A 17,032-nucleotide genomic window follows, 5' to 3' on the forward strand; every position below is an offset into this window, starting at 1 on the left:
TTCGTAAGTTTGGAAACTGTTATAGGAAAAGTGTTCCTGCACAAATTATTAAGCTTTCTCTTACTATTGACAACCCTAGACCTACTGATGAAGGTATGTACATTATGGGCATGTGGTTTAAGAGAGGGTCTAGCTATCCGACCCATTAGTTTTCTTACGGGATCTATCTACCTCCTTTAATTTTACCTATCCCCTTTGTGCACTGTGGTGTTCTAAATACCTTTTGTTGCCTGGACAGAAAAAGCTTTACATTGCCGTTAACATCTATAAGGGTAATTACACATGCCATGTTTCTAATCTGACACAGGATAGTTTTGTAGGTAATTTACCCCCAGGTTATTGTTCTGTCTTGGATCATAGGTATGCCCCATTGTTGCAGCATCAGATTTTCACCCTAGGTGATATTTACTGGCTCTGTGGAGACTTTCGGCTCCCTGTTAAGCTACCCAGCCAGTGGATAGGCCAGTGCGTTTTAGCTAAGGTTACCATGCTCCTGCATATTCTTTCTGAAGGGCACCCTTCCTATTCATATGGTTTTTCCTCTTCTCTGTCTCGACATAAATCTGATCTCCTTGGTAGTTTTGATCCGCATGTATACATAGATGCTATAGGGGTCTCAAGAGGGGTCTCAGATGAGTTTAAGGCCCAAGATCAGGTTAAGGCTGGGTTTGAGTTCCTTATTCCCTTTGTTACTATTAATAAGAATGTTGATTGGATTAATTAAATTTATTATAATCAGCAACGCTTTGTGAACTACTCTAGGGACGCCTTGCAAGGTATTGCTGATCAATTAGGCCCCACTTCTCAGATGGCTTTCAAAATCATATGGCCCTGGATATGATTCTAGCTGAGAAGAGGGGTGTCTGTAAAATTCTTCCCAGTACTTGATCGTGTTGCACTTTTATTCCTGACAATACAGGTCCTACAGGAAAGGTTACTATGGCCATTAAAAAATTAGAAGACCTCAAACGTAACTCTGGTTTATCTAATTCTTAGGATCAGTACTTTAGTTGAATGCAGGGTTGGGTAAAAGATTATTGTTATAATCTCTATTATTATCTGCACTCTTGTCTCTTATGTAATTTTTCGACTGCTCATGCACTGTGTTATTCGTATTACAACTCCTAAAATCCCTCCTCGAGAGACGTATCTAGAGTATCTCTCCCTCCCAGCTCATGCTGTGCATTTATGATGTCATTTTCATGACGTAAGAGGGGATTGAAGGGACACGTAATTATCATGTACCTTGTAGTTTTCCTTAGGCTGTGTTTGAAGCTGTAAGAAAACCAGACCCTGTTTGTTTTACCTTCTATGAAATACTGCAAGGCCATTTTATGTTTGAAAGATGTGTGTTCTTATCTTGCTGTGAAGTGAATTCAATTGTTTTCATAAGCTGTATTTGTAAGAAGTTTTAGATAACAAAATTGTCTGTTATGCAGGGCACCCTTTGGACTTCAGCCTTTAGATAGTAAGATGCTTGTTATTTCTTTAAAGTTTCATGTGACCTGTGTCCATATATGGTTTGTATTTACGTCACATGCTGACAACATTGACTCATGTAAAATGATATAAAAAGAGTTACAGAACATTCAATAAACTGGACTTGTTTGGGAGATAGTCTGTTGTCTCTAAGATATTGTCCCCAGATGCATCTGTCTTGCTAATGACAGAGAGAGAGTGTGGGGCAGTAATTGGGACCTAATCCTTTTCAGCCTTCCCTTACGTACGGTTTGGAAATGGGTGTGTAAGTCTCATGGTATTAGTGATTGTGAGTCCCCCTTTTTGCATATTTGAAAGAATAAACAATTTTTACCGGGCATGGAGGGCTCACAATTTATCCAGTGGGAGGCAAGGGCGTTGAAATTTTTGTTTCATCTGGTGACAGAAGATGGCACAATGAAATCATTTGCACAATTGTGTCAGGATTATGGCCTTACCGCTGTGGATAGATTTGCCTGTCTGCAGATCCAGCACTATGTGGTTTCTTTGAAAAAGGTGCTTTGCTGAAATCTAAGTAAATTACATCTAGCGCATGTCCTTGATCCAATTCTCTGGTCACCCAGTCAAAGAATATCTATCTGATTCGTTTGGCATGATTTACCTTTAGAAAATGCATGTTGCCTCGGATCTTGTAATCCATTAGATTCTAAGAATTTCACTATCCTTTCCTTTAGCAGCGTTTCCAATTACTGAAGTGAGGCTTACTGGTTTGTAATTTCCTGCTTCATCTCTGCAACCTTGTGAAGAGGGACTACATCCGCTCTTCTCCAGTCCCGTGAAACCTCTCTCGTCTCTAAAGATCTATTCAACAAATCTTTAAGAGGACCTGCCAGATCCTCAGAGCTCCTTCAATATCCTGGGATGGATCCTGTCCAGTCCCATAGCTTTGTCCACTTTCAATTTTTCAAGTTATTCTTCCGTGAACGTTGCTGTATCAATTCCATTCTCAGGTATAACTTTGCTGACCAATTGCGGTCCTTCTCCATGTTTTTCTTCTGTGAACACCGAACAGAAGTATTTGTTTAGCACATTTGCTTTTTCTTCATCAATCTCCACATAGAGGTTCGTACCTTCTTTCTGCCTCGTAATTCCATTTTTTGTTTTCCTCCTTATATTTATAGCCATTTGCTCTTCCGCTTTCACCAGACATATCTCTCTCTTGACTTCTTTCAGTTTCATTCACTATTCCTTTCTGTACTCCTCTGCTTCGCTGTTGTGAACCGCCTAGAACTACTGGTGGGACGGTATACAAGAAAATAAATTATTATTATTCTTGAGTTTTTTATTCAAGAAATTCACCTAAACGTCCTAATCCCTCCCTTTTCCCCTCTCACCCCCTCTTAGAATCATCTCATCAAAATTGCTTTAGACCTTACGCCTTCAATTGTATACCTTTTACTGGAAAAGTCCAGCTATCTTTTTTGTTGTACTAGGTCCAACTTCTTTAATTGTATTTCTCTTCCTGGAAATGTCCAGCTATCTTTCTGATGTAATCCGCTTAGAACTGCAAGGTACAGGCGGAATATAAGCCAGTAATGTAATGTAATGTAATATTTCACGAACACCAATTCTTTTGCCTTTATTTTTTCCGCTACTAGTTTGGAAAACCATATCGGTTTCCTTTATCTCTTATTTTTATTTTCTTCACATATAGGTCAGTAGCTCTTTTTATTACACCTTTCAAGTTGGACCACCGTTTTTCCACTTCCCTAATGTTTCCCCATCCAATCAGCTCTTTCTTCAGGTACTCCCCCATGCTACTAAAGTCTGCACGTTTGAAATCCAGGACTTTGAATTTTGTGTGGCCATCCTCCACTTTGGCTCCTATATCAAACCAAACCGTATGATGATCGCTACATCCTGCACTGGCTGCCAATGGAGGCACGTGCAAAGTTCAAGCTGGGATGTTTTTGCTTCAAGGTACTATCCGGTCTAGCCCCTAAATATATAACTGACCTCTTTTCCTTCTCAACCAACAGACATAAGAGGAGTACACACCTGCAGTTCGTCTCCCCATCGGCTAGAGGATGTAAATTTAAGAAACACCATCAACATCTCCTATCGTATCAAGCAGCCTTATGGGGCAAAGACCTGGAAAAACTAATTATACACGCAAATAACTATTGCAAATTTAGGAAACACCTAAAAACATACTTGTTCTTGAAGTACCTAGATAACGAATCTGGAGAATCGCTCCCATCACAATCGCTCCCATAAATCTGATCCCTTAAACTGTTAGCTACTAATCTCTAACTATGTATGTTCCACTCAATTTGTAGCATCTTTTTAATTATTGTAAACCACATAGAACTTCACGGTCCTGCGGTATATAAACTGTTATTATTATTACATCCCTGCTGGGACATTAGAGACACTTTCACCATTTGTGAGCACCAGATTCAGTATCGCTTTTTCCCTTGTGGGTTCCATTACCATTTGTCTGAGCAGAGCCCTTTGAAAGGTGTCCACAGTCTCTCTACTTCTTTCCGATTCCGCAGACGGAACTTTCCAGTCCGCATCCGGCAGGTTGAAATCACCTAGCAACAGCACTTCCCCTTTCTTTCCCAACTTTTGTATATCCGTAATCAGATCTTTGTCAATTTGCTACAATTGAGCTGGAAGTCTGTAGACAACACCCAAATGGATAGAAGTTCCATCTTCCCTTTTCAAACCAATCCATATCGCTTCTTCCTTTCCCCAGGCGCCCTGCATTTCAGTCACTTGGATATCTTTCTTTACATAGAGAGCTACTCCTCCACCTTTTTGATATGACTTTAAAAAAAAGGTTAGCTTGACTACAGTCTGCTCTTAATTCTTGAATGGGGGGGCACATGGGACTTTTCATAAAGGCAAATCTGCTATAAATACTGAGCTACCTGAAGCCAAGGACTATCTACATAAGTGGTCCACTGTACGCTCTCTTCGAAAAGGGCCATTTTAGAATAAATCTGAAAATGGGGGACCCCCATCCCTCCCTGCAGGTTGGGTTGATAAAGAATAGATCTTTTCACTCTAGGTGGCTTCCTTTTCCAAATATAAGAACATAAGAATGGCCTTACTGGGACAGACCAATGGTCCATCAAGCCCCATATCCAGTCAAAAGCAACTTAGAAATGTTGGCACTCCCGTTGGGTGTAGGGGGGAACCTTCCCCCACCCCCTCTGGGAGCACCAACATTTCTAAGTAAAGTGAGGGGTTCCCCTGACACCCCCTCACAACGCTTTAAAATAGTGTTGAAATCCAGTGCGCTGACATCCTCCGCACGATTGGGCGGGTTTGTCTACACACGATATCGTCTATGTACCATCAAGCCCAGTAGCCCCTTCTCACGATGATGAATCCAGGTCACTAGTATCTGGCCAAAACCCAAACAGTAGCAACATCCCAAGCTACCGATCCAGGGCAAGCAGTGGCTTGCCCCATGTCTCTCTCAATAACAGACTATGGACTTTTCCTCCAGGAACTTTCCAAACCTTTCTTAAAACCAGCTACGCTATCCACTCTTACCACATCTTCTTTCTAGTGAGACCCGAAAGAAAAACTGAGGAAGGGTGAAAGGTAAAGCCATAAACAAATACAGTAACTTTGGTAACAGCAACATCTTAACCACTGCTATGCGACCCATTTAACCCACGGTAATATGCTCCCACATATCCAACTGTGCAAATAGGCTGCGTAGTTGCCTAGAGAAATTTGCAAATGATCTGCTGTTAAATACACTCTCAAATATTTTAGCGAATGAAATGCCCAATTAAAAGAAGAACCAGACTGTATCTGGGCAACCCTGATTTAACCATGTTGATCTCGATCCCAGAGGCCTGGCCATATTCAGCAAGTACTAGCAGGAAGCAAGAAGCCGCTGAAACAAGAGCAAGATGTCATCGGCAAATAATAGAATTTTGTATTGCTTTGGTCCCACTGCAGTCTTGGATGAAGTCTAATCATTGTTGCTAAAGGCTCTATGGAAAGAGCAAAGAGTGGGGAAAGTGTGCAGACCTAGCATGTCCCCTACTCAGGAGAAAGGGTGCTAGTATTAATTTTACGTCATTACCTTCCTCCGGATCAATCCATCACCAAGCCATAAATCTATACAGGAAAAGGAGTCGTGGAGCTGGGAATAAAAGATAGAATCACACTCTGTACCATGGGTAGCTCTCCAAATATTTCCCAGGTACCAACATGTAAGGAATGAAAACGTTCTCTATCACCTACTGTATCACGGGCCACACTCTCTGTATTGTTGAGAATCTGAGGTAATATTAAAATCTCCTAACACTAAGAGCATTCCCTCTCCCTGGCTCTGAATCAACTGTTTACTCCATCAAAAATGATCAAGGCCAGAGGACACTCAAAGTTACATGGAAATACTTTCTAAAACTGGTAGAAGAAAAATATTTTTTCACTTAGAAAATGGTTAAGCTCTGAGATGCATTCCAAGAAGAGGTGGAAATAGCAGTTAACACAGCTGGGTTTGAAACAGATTTGGACAAGTTCCAGGAGGAAAAGTCAAAAAATTTATTATTGAGACAAACAGGGTCGGAGCCAATGCTTGTCCTGGGATCAATAGCATGGAATGTTGATAATACTTGGGTTTCTGTTAGGTAACTGTGACCTGGACTGGTCATTGTGGAAACAGGATACTGGGCTAGATGGACAACTGGTCTGTCCCAATATGGCTATACTTATGTTCTTATAATAGGTCTAATCTATGAGACTCATTCCTCCATCATATCTAGTAACGTTTAAGTCTAGGCATACACAGACACTTATAGATGACCTCGTGGGCATAAAGGAGTTTTCTTGTTAATTTTTCAAGGTCTTTAAGAGGCCAGTCTACAATACCAAGGCTGTATGAGAGTGCAGGAAAAGCCAGTTGAATAATAGCCTGTAAACTTATTCTGTGATGTTAGTTTAAATCTGTTTATTTATTTTTATTTAGTCAAATTTCTAGCCCATTTTCCAGAAGAGCCCAGAATGGGTTACAACTTTACAAACACAGTAGGTTTAGCAACAAGGTTACAATTTCACATCCCGCAGATGTATAGAATATCAGATTAAAAGGATGAAGAGCTGTAGTAGAAATTCCTATTAATGACAAATAAACTTATAAAACCAACATGATAGTACAGCAATAACAGATATACACTTATAGAACTGCCGTGTTTCCCTGAAAATAAGCCCTAGTTGCCAGCAGGAGTGCTTCCCCCTCCTCCACGCCGACCCATATCTCCCATCCGAACCGCGAGACAAAAAGAAATACCTTATAATAAACTGGCAGTAATCTAGACAGGCTGCTTTGTGGCCTGGGCCGTTCCTCTGCCGCATTGCTGATGAAGTCCCATTCCAACCAAATATGAGAAATCCTGAGTCATGTTGATTGTGATAATTGTATTATGCAGGATATAAGGGGGGGCCCCATAACCAAAATATGTTTAATAATAAATTAATTGATGATGTCATCCCAATAAAATAGCCAGTCACTTGTAATACAGAGAGACTTTTGGCTATCCTCTTACCAATTTAGTAAATGGTCAATACAAAACACTCCTCAAGGCCTTGAATATTAACTACACTTTTATGTTATATTTCTTTTATTTGATAGAATTAAAAATTGAGGGGTGTGGCCTGTCTACATAGTTATTTAGACCAAACAATGCCACAGTCAAAAGGAAGAAGAAGATCTTGCCATGTTCAAACTTGGAACAAGAAAACACCAAATGACTTGCCTAAGTCGATCCAAGGTCTGTGGATATCGTGTTCAATAAGTCCTGAGCTGGGCCTGGTTCTTCAAAAAACTGATCCTTGCCGGCATGGTTAATCCTGAGCTAGGCTGGGAAAAGTAATGAGAATTTAATCTTCCTTGCCGCCAGTGATGTGCAAACCGGCCCATGTTTTTTTTCCCTTGTATCTGAGTTCCTGAATGAATAGCGCGCAGGATGGCTTGCTTATGGGTGAAGTGTAGGAGTCTTAATATTACTGCACACCGCCTGGACCCAGCTTGGTGCGGTGGGCCTACCCTGTGTGCACGTTCAATTCTCAGAGGCCCCAACTGTGAGTCTAATGGAATAGCTTCTGTAAAACCATTTTCCCAATAAACAAGAAAGGTCCCCCTCTTGAGATATTTCAGGAACACCAATAAGTCTCAAATTATTTCTTCTCAATTTTCTAAATCGTCTAGTTCTCCAAATTAATCAATCTCTGTTGCAGAGCACATTAGGGCCTGCTGCTGTCATTGTTCGATCCTCCAGTTCTCCCACTCGTCGTTGGATTTCATGTCCCATACTATCCAGGTATTCGTGGGCGACATCCGCTTTATCAAAAATAGCTTGTAATTTTTTATCGAGTGCCGCCTCCACCACTGCTGTTACCTCAGCTGTTATCTCAGGAAAGCGGTGGGGATTGAGGATCTGCTATCTTAAGATCTGGGCTCTTCAGCTTCTCATGGTCCTTCTTTTGAGCTTTTGATACCATGGAAACCCTGCTCTATGGCAAAAGATTTAGCGGACAATACTCCAAGTCACCATAGGTCCTGGGATGCTCAGAAATGCACGGAGCTCCGCTGTTTAGTGTTCTCTCTGTCTCATGGCATCACCTTATTCTGTGATGTTAACGTACCTTTCAATATCAGTTTTAGTCTCCAATAATATTCTTTACTGATATTTTATCTCGGCTATTTCTGCTCAATAGTTGTTCTTTTCACCACTGCTAAATGTTCATATACTGTACACCTTCTTCCTGTATTTTCTGTATGAATTTTCTTGTGTATCTTTAAATGTGATAGAGATTAAAACCTCTCTCACATTCTGGACATGCATATGGTTTCTCTCCAGTATGAATCCTCTTGTGTTTTCTCAAAGTGGATGGATCACTATGGGTAAGATTCTGTAACCAGCGTCCAAGTCAATGGCCGCCTTAAAAGCTGTCGCCGATCACCTGTCAATCTTTCAAGGGTACCAGTTACAAAATCAAGCCTAAATTCAGTTAACATAGGCGGCTGAAATGTAGGCCCAGAAAACTCTGACCTACATTTCAGCCGCTTATCTTCACCTAAACTGCAACAACCAATCGTGGAAGGAGAATTCCACCCACCCCCATCAGCTGAGATCAAGGATTCCTCCAAGCTGTGATCCTGTAACCGTCACCCAAGCTCTGGGCGCCGGTTACAGAATGGCGGCTTTGGGAAGTCCCTGATGCTCAGCTGATAAGAGAGGTGGGCTCACCACAAATCAGCTGGCTGGAGAGATGCCCACTCCCTCCTGCTGGCACACACCTCCTTAATATCCCCGGCAGGAGGAATGCCCAATTCTTCCTGCTAGCAGTCCCCACAACACACCCAGCACAATCCCTCCTGCCAGCACCCAACACCCCCACAGATCCTTCCCCATAGCTTTTTGTGGAAGGTTGGCCGAAGGATTGCCCACTCCCTCTGGCCTCTTCTTCTGAATGGTGGGCCTTCCCCTTCCCAGTGCATCCTGAGTGCATCGGGAAGAGGTCTAAGGCCCTGATTGGGCCAGGTGCCTAAGGCCCCTCCCAAAAGTGGAGCATTAGGCACCTGGGCCAACTAGAGTCTTAGGCCTCCTTCCCAGTGGTTCTCCAAGACTCCGATTGGCCAGATCTCTAAGGCCATTGCTAGGGATGTTAGCGGGGGTGCCAGCAGGAGGGATTAGGCATCTCTCATACCAGCTGATTTGTGATGGGGTTCGAGGCAGGGACTCCCCAAAGTTGTGATTCCGTAACTGGCGCCCAGAACTTGGATTTTGGTTACAGAATTGTGGTCCAGCAAAGATAGGCAGCTGAAATGTATGCCAGGGTTTCCCAGGCCTACATTTCAGCCGCCTAGCTTGGCGTGATTTGGAGCTGGGTAGTCACTTTAGATCACCTAACAACAGTTCAGGCATTGGCCACACCCACTTTGGTCTTCTGCAGCCTTTTATTTAGGTGTCGGTAGGCCTTTCAACCCTGCCATTTTTGACCACTGGCAGGGTGCTAACCGACGGTTAAATTTAGGTGCTGATTATAAAATTTCCCTATATGGTTTCTCTCCAGTGTAAATTCTCTTGTGTATTTTTAAAGCTGAGGGATCATTATATCTTTTCCCACATTCTGAACAGGTTTCTCTCCAGTATGAGTGCTCTTATGCCTTTTTAAATTTGATTGCTGTTTAAAGCTTTTCCCACATTCTGGGCACATGTATGGTTTCTCTCCAGTATGAATCCTCTCGTGTTTTCTTAAATTTGATTGCTGTATAAAGCTTTTACCACATTCTGGACACATGTATGGTTTCTCTCCAGTATGAATCCTCTCGTATTTTCTTAAATTTGATTGCTGTATAAAGCTTTTACCACATTCTGGACACATGTATGGTTTCTCTCCGGTATGAATCCTCGTGTGTGTTTTAAAACTTGATTGATGATTAAAACGTTTACCACATTCTGAACAGGTATATGGTTTCTCTCCAGTATGAATCTTCTTATGCCTTTTTAAATTTGATTGCTGTATAAATCTTTTACCATCGGGAATACGGAGATTTCTCTGGCTTCGCCTTGAATTATGCGAAATCTGAGGCGCTGGCTTCCTCGGTTCCTCTTCAGCGGACGTGGGGGGCTGGTTTCCCGCTGCGCTGGGCTGACACCTCTTTTAGATATCTGGGGATTAGGATGACGATGGATGTGACCCAATTGTACCGTCTTAACATTGATAAACTCCTGGCGGATACTAAACTGTTGCTAGCCAAATGGCAGGCGTTGCCGTTGTCTCTGTTGGGGCGTATTCATTTATTCCGTATGGTTGTATTCCCGAGGTGGCTTTACGTTCTTCAGACTCTTCCCCTTTCTTTGTTGCAGCGGGATATTCGTTCCCTTACCTCCCTATTGATCCGGTTTTGTTGGGGTGGCCGTAGACCTAAACTGAAATGGTCCCTGTTGGTGGGGCCTGCCCACGGGGGTGGTTTGGGGGTGCCTGACATCAGGGTTTATAACCAAGCCTGTTTGCTTCGTCATCTAAGTGATTGGGTGTTGGGTACCTCTTTTTATACTGATCTCTCTCTGGAGCGGGATCATTTCTATCCTCTTCATCTCTTGTATCTCCTTCATGCCCCGTTGTCTAAATTGCCGCGACCCTGTAAGCGTAGTATTTTGTTTCGGTCCTTGTGGACAGTGTGGCATCAAATCCTTCGGTTGTGGAATCAGGACGCTCATTCTAGTGTATTTCTACCGTTGGCGGGGAATTTAGCTTTCCCTCCGGGGGTTGGACCTTCCGTGTTTGGTCGGTGGAGGGCGCGGGGGGTGGAACAGTTGCGGCATGTTCTGCGGGATGATGGGTCTCTCTTACCTTCTGCTGAGTTGGCGGGGAGGGGGGTCCCTGAGATTGGCCTTCCATTTGCTTATTGCCAACTAAGTCACTATGTGGCTTCTCTTCAGGGGCCTTCCTTGCGGGGGGATTTTGGGACCCAGCTCTGTTCTTTTTTGGCTGCGGATCCTGATACTAGGGTCTCTGTATCTGCTCTGCATGGCCGGATTCTGGCTCTCTGCCCGCCTAGGGTTTTCCCTGGTATTTTGGAGGCATGGCAGCGGGACTTGGGTAGGGACTTGGGGGACACTTTCTTGTTAAACACCTTGACTCGAACTGCGGGCTTGGTACATAGTGCTGAGCTCCGTGAATGTCACTTTTGAACTGTCCTGCGGGCCTATGCTTCCCAAAGTCAGGCTTACCATATGGGTTGTGTTGATACTCAGTTATGTATTTGCTGCTCGGTGGAGATAAATTCTTACTTTCATGGTCTTTGGAGTTGTGAGGGGATTCAGACCTTCTGGACGGAGCTGGCCTCCTTTTTACAGGGCTTGTTGCGGACCCCTGTGCCTGTATCCGTGCAGTCTATGCTGTTTGCCCATTTTTCATTCTTGTACATGTACAATTCATATGAAAAATTATTTCTTAGTAAATGTTTTATTTTGGGGAAGAAATGTATCTTGTGTTGTTGGTTGTCTTCTGAACCACCTTCATTCTGGTATTGGAGGAATCGCCTCCATGAACTTATGGGTTGGGAGGCCCGTTTGGCACGTTCTTCCCGACGCCGGAACAGATACTTTGTTCACACTTGGACTCCATATTTGAACATTTTGCCACCTGAGAGTCGTAGCCGGGTCTTGAATAGACTCCACCTCTGAATCTGTGCTTCTAGATGTCTCTGCTGTTCCCTGCTTACGAGTGTTTATGTCTCTGTGGGGGGATGGGGAGGGGTGGGTGGGGGGTAGGGTTTTCTTTGTTGGGGATGGGGGTCAGGTAGGTCCGGGGAGGACATAAGAGTCCAGTCCTCCGCGGGTGTTTGCTGAAAATGCATACCATGGTTATTATTGTAGTTGTACTTACTGTTGTTTAATAAAATAGATTTAAACATAAATCTTTTACCACATTCTGGACACATGTATGGTTTTTCTCCAGTATGCATCCTCTCGTGTTTTCTTAAATTTGATTGCTTTATAAAGCTTTTCCCACATTCTGGACACGTGTATGGTTTCTCTCCAGTATGCATCCTCTCGTGTTTTCTTAAATGTAATTGGTGATTAAAGCTTTTCCCACATTCTGAACAGCTAATTGGTTTCTCTCCAGTGTAAATTCTCTTGTGTATTTTTAAAGCTGAGTGATCACTATATCCTTTCCCACATTCTGAACAGGTTTCTCTACAGTATGAATCTTCTTGTGCCTTTTTAAATTTGATTGCCCGTTAAAGCTTTTACCACATTCTGAACAACTATATGGTTTTTCTCCAGTATGAATCCTCTCATGGTTTCTTAAATATGTTTGCTGTCTAAAACATTTGCAACATTCTGAGCAGGTATATGGTTTCTCACCAGTATGAATCCTCTTATGCCTTTTTAAATTTGATTGCTGTCTAAAGCTTTTCCCACATTCTGGGCACGTATATGGTTTCTCTCCAGTATGAATCATCTCGTGTTTTTTAAAATGTAATTGGTGATTAAAGCTTTTTCCACATTTTGAGCAGATATATGGTTTCTCTCTGGTATGAATCCTCTTGTGTATTTTCAAAGCCGATTGACCATTAAAGCTTTTTCCACATTCTGGACACGTATATGGTTTCTCTCCAGTATGAGTGATCTTATGCCTTTTTAAATTTGATTGCTGTATAAAGCTTTTACCACATTCTAGACATGTGTATGGTTTTTCTCCAGTATGAATCCTCTCGTGTTTTCTTAAATTTGATTGCTGTATAAAGCTTTTCCCACATTCTGGACACATGTATGGTTTTTCTCCAGTATGAATCCTCTCGTGTTTTCTTAAATTTGATTGCTCTATAAAGATTTTCCCACATTCTGGACACGTGTATGGTTTCTCTCCAGTATGCATCCTCTTGTGTTTTCTTAAATGTAATTGGTGATTAAAGCTTTTCCCACATTCTGAACAGCTAATTGGTTTCTCTCCAGTATGAGACCTCTGATGCCTTTTTAAATTTGATTGCTGTATAAATCTTTTACCACATTCTAGACACATGTATGGTTTTTCTCCAGTATGCATCCTCTCGTGTTTTCTTAAATTTGATTGCTGTATAAAGCTTTTCCCACATTCTGGACACATGTATGGTTTCTCTCCAGTATGCATCCTCTCGTGTTTTCTTAAATGTAATTGGTGATTAAAGCTTTTACCACACTCTGGACACGTGTACGGTTTCTCTCCAATATGAATCCTCTTGTGTTTTCTTAAATTTGATTGCTGTGTAAAGCTTTTACCACATTCTGGACATGTGTATGGTTTCTCTCCGGTATGAATCCTCGTGTGTGTTTTAAAACTTGATTGATGATTAAAACGTTTACCACATTCTGGACATATATATGGTTTTTCTCCAGTATGAATCATCTCGTGTCTCCTTAAATCTATTTCCTGACTAAAGCTTTTCCCACATTCTGAACAGGTATATGGTTTCTCTCCAGTATGAATCCTCTTGTGCCTTTTTAAATTTGATTGCCCATTAAAGCTTTTACCACATTCTGGACATGTATATGGTTTTTCTCCAGTATGAATCCTCTTGTGTTTCTTTAACTCTGATTGCCGACTAAAGCCTTTCCCACATTCTGAACAGGTATATGGTTTCTCTCCAGTATGAACCCTCTTGTGTATTTTAAAACTTGATTGATAATCAAAACTTTTACCACATTCTGAACAGGTATATGGTTTTTCTCCAGTACGATTCATCTCCTGTTTCCTTAAACTTGATTGTTGATTAAAACTTTTGCCATGTTCTGGACATGTAACTGGTCTCTCACTTTCATGGATGCTCTGAAGACATTGTAAACCTGATGATAAAAAGTTTTATCATATTATAAATGTTTCACTTTAGATTGTTTTGTGCATTCTTAGATATGATGCAGAAACTTTTATCACAGTTTTTAATACATAATTAGTTTTATTCCTGCTTTTATTTATTGAATTGTTATGGGTCAATATTCATCCGGGGGCCGTGAGCATTTTCTATAAAGCTGATAACGACCTGGATTAGTCCCAGATAGTCAATACTGGGCCAAATCTTGGCACCGACCTTAAAAATCTGGTTCATCAGTGATGACTGGACGTTATATAGGTGTACCCACATAGCTAATCGGGCAGTTAGGACTGGTATTTAAGCAGTCTTACTTGCCCAGTTGGTATGTGAGTAACGACATTGAATGTCCACCTAATTTCAGAGACTCACCTGACTCCACTGCGAGCTGGGATGGTCAGCGCTGCTTCTGCTGCTTGAATGATGGACTATGTACTAATTGCTGCTCTGCTCCTCTTTTTCAGTCTTAAATGCTACTGAATGGACTTTACCTAGTGCACGTCCTGTGACCCAAACATGTCATCGCTACTTTCCAAAGAATGATTATAAAATTGATTTGGGTCTTGCTCCTTGGATGAACCCCTGGAAGCAAATTCTCAGGAGGGACCGGGACTTTGCCTAATCATAGTTGTTTGCTTTCTTTAAATTCCCCGTGTTGCTTGCTGTTGTTTTCCTTGTACTTCTCTACAAGCTACAACCTCAGACCATGACTTCTATCTACTGTGGTCTTCTAAATAGTTGTTTGGTTAAAAAGAAAGACAACTTTATTAAAGATCTAATGAGAGTTCAACATTTAGATGTCTTATACCCACCATCTGATCCAACCACTAGATGGGTTCCACGACTCCCAGCACAGTTTCAGACAACACTAAAGCACTGAATCACTTCTTCTCAAACTAACCTCTAAGGCGAAGTGTACTACCTGAGCAAGGGCAAGCAAAAAGTCCTCTTACAATTTGACATCTCCGCAGCTTTTGACGAAGTAATCCAATCGCTATTGCTCTTCTATCTGGAAAAGTTAGAAGTAAAGGGTAAAAATGGTTCACAGAATTCCTGATCAAAAGATCTTATGAAGTAAGGAGGGGCCAAAGGAAATTGCAGCCATGGGTGGCATTCTGTGACGTTCCTCAACGCTCCCCTCCTCCCACCATTGTTATTCAACATATATGTGAGTGCCTTGGGCAGACATATCTCCGACTTCCACGACCATACCTTCTCCTACGCAGGTGACCTCTTCCTCCTATGTTTAGCCAAAGACTCAGTCACGGACACAATTCAGTACATTGATACACTAATAGAAGATCTAAGTTCATGGTCTCACCAGCGCTTCCCTAAACTGAACAAACAGAAGACTAAGGTGCTCTGGTTTGGCAGCCAGAACCCTCTACCACACTTGGAGATCAATCTGACCACGGGAGGCCAGATGACCATAAGTAGATCATCAAGTGTACTTGGAGTAATATTTGACTCGGAACTGACCATGACAGACCAAGTCAAGGTTTTCTTTCAATTAAGGCAGCTGAGGACAATTAGATCAGCCCTAAGCCCAACCCATTTTAGGACAGTGGCCCAGGCGCTCACCCTCCCCTACTTAAGACTACTGTAACTCCCTCTACAGTCGAGTCACTGAGAAAGACATTAAGAAAGACTACAATTACTCCAAAATACAGAGGCGAGACTGATCCTGTGCAAGACCAAGTTTGAGAGGGCAGGTTCACTGCTTAAGGAACTACACAGGCTACCAGTCAAGGGCAGAGTCCAATTTAAAATTGCATGCATGGTCCTTAAGTCCATATTCAGAGAAAACTCAACCAGAGTCACTTCTGTTATCCAAGTCACATATAGTCCTTAAGTGACTTGAAGACAGTCCAACACTGTGAAGCCTCCTCATCCCTCCCCACGCCTGGTCTGGAGAAAAGTACTTTTTGAGACCACCTTCGAGTTTCAAGGTCCTAAAATCTGGAACACCCTCCCGAGCTGTTTGCGCCAAACTCCTACTTACTTCCAATTCAGGAAGGCGCTGAAAACACATCTATTTTCTTCACTACAATGACCTATTCTTCTGCAGTCATCTGTAAATGTCTATGCCTCTGCATCATCTAATATAATAAAATGCTAAGCCGCGCATGTCCTGCGTGTGTCCGTTTTCCGTGAGATGTAGGGCACCTGAGGTAGGAGTGCGCATGTGCACAAATCTCTCTCTGGCCGGTTGTCGGCGGCGTCTTCGCTCCTCTCCCCGGCACACCCGAACCCCTGTTCAGCCTCCCATCCGACCCTACCTTCGGCTCCCTTAGTCCCTTGCCGCTGCTCCTCTTCTCTTCCTGCCCTGCGGTCCCGACAAACGTCCTTACTCCAGCAGGGGCCGCAGCACTCTATACACGCTGCTTCGCGGCCTGCTACTGCCCTGATTTGCTCTACCCGACACGGCAGAGCAAATCAGGCCAGTAGAAGGCCACGAAGCAGCATGTTTAGAGTGCTGCGGCCCCTGCTGGAGTAAGGACGTTTGTTGGGACCGCGGGAAGGGGGTGGCAAGGGACTAAGGGAGGCAGGCAGGGATCCTGAGGGAAGCCGCTGGGCACTTTTGCACAAAAAAAAAAAATCCAGTAAGGGACGTGGAGGGGGAGGGAAATACCGCTACTGTACCACATACCCGCTCTCACAGATCTTTCAGTACTCTTAACGAGCAAATACCCTTACAGCTGGAACACCTCCGTGATAATAGCATGCGCATTCAACGGTTGCTGCCAAAGGCACCGACATTGAAGAAAAGGTTGTTTGTTGTTTTTTAAAAAAAAGCAGTTTGCTGGGCAGGAAAAAAATACTTGCATTTTGTTTTGGGTGAAGGGTGTGAGCTGCAGAAGCTGTTAACTATTGTGCATTGCTTTAGGTAAAGGACAGAGTGTGGGGGGGGGGGGGGTGCTGAGGAAGGGGCCCAGGGAGCAATCTTGCTTTCCTTGGGGGGGAGGGGTGTGATTGGTGGTAAAAGGAAGGGAGTGCAGGGAAGGGGTGCTGCTGGACATGGGGGAGAGACAGAAAGGAAGACAGACAGACAGATGGGGCCAGGGAGAAAGAAAGAAATGCCTAAGTCTACACATCTATTCTAGCACCCGTTAATGTAACGGGCTAAAAAAACTAGTTTCCAATATTAGGTAAGTCGCAATGATTCCTAGCAGACATTTGCAGGATACAAGAATCAATACG

The 17,032-nt window shown here is 42.9% G+C and overlaps 1 pseudogene; it reads right to left on the minus strand.

Moving 5' to 3' along the window:
- LOC117355034 overlaps positions 1 to 17,032 on the minus strand; it is a 113,567-nt pseudogene that overhangs the window by 55,097 nt on the left and 41,438 nt on the right.

The sequence above is a fragment of the Geotrypetes seraphini genome, chromosome 2 (assembly GCF_902459505.1).
Source record: "Geotrypetes seraphini chromosome 2, aGeoSer1.1, whole genome shotgun sequence".
NCBI classification, from domain to species: Eukaryota; Metazoa; Chordata; class Amphibia; order Gymnophiona; family Dermophiidae; genus Geotrypetes; species Geotrypetes seraphini.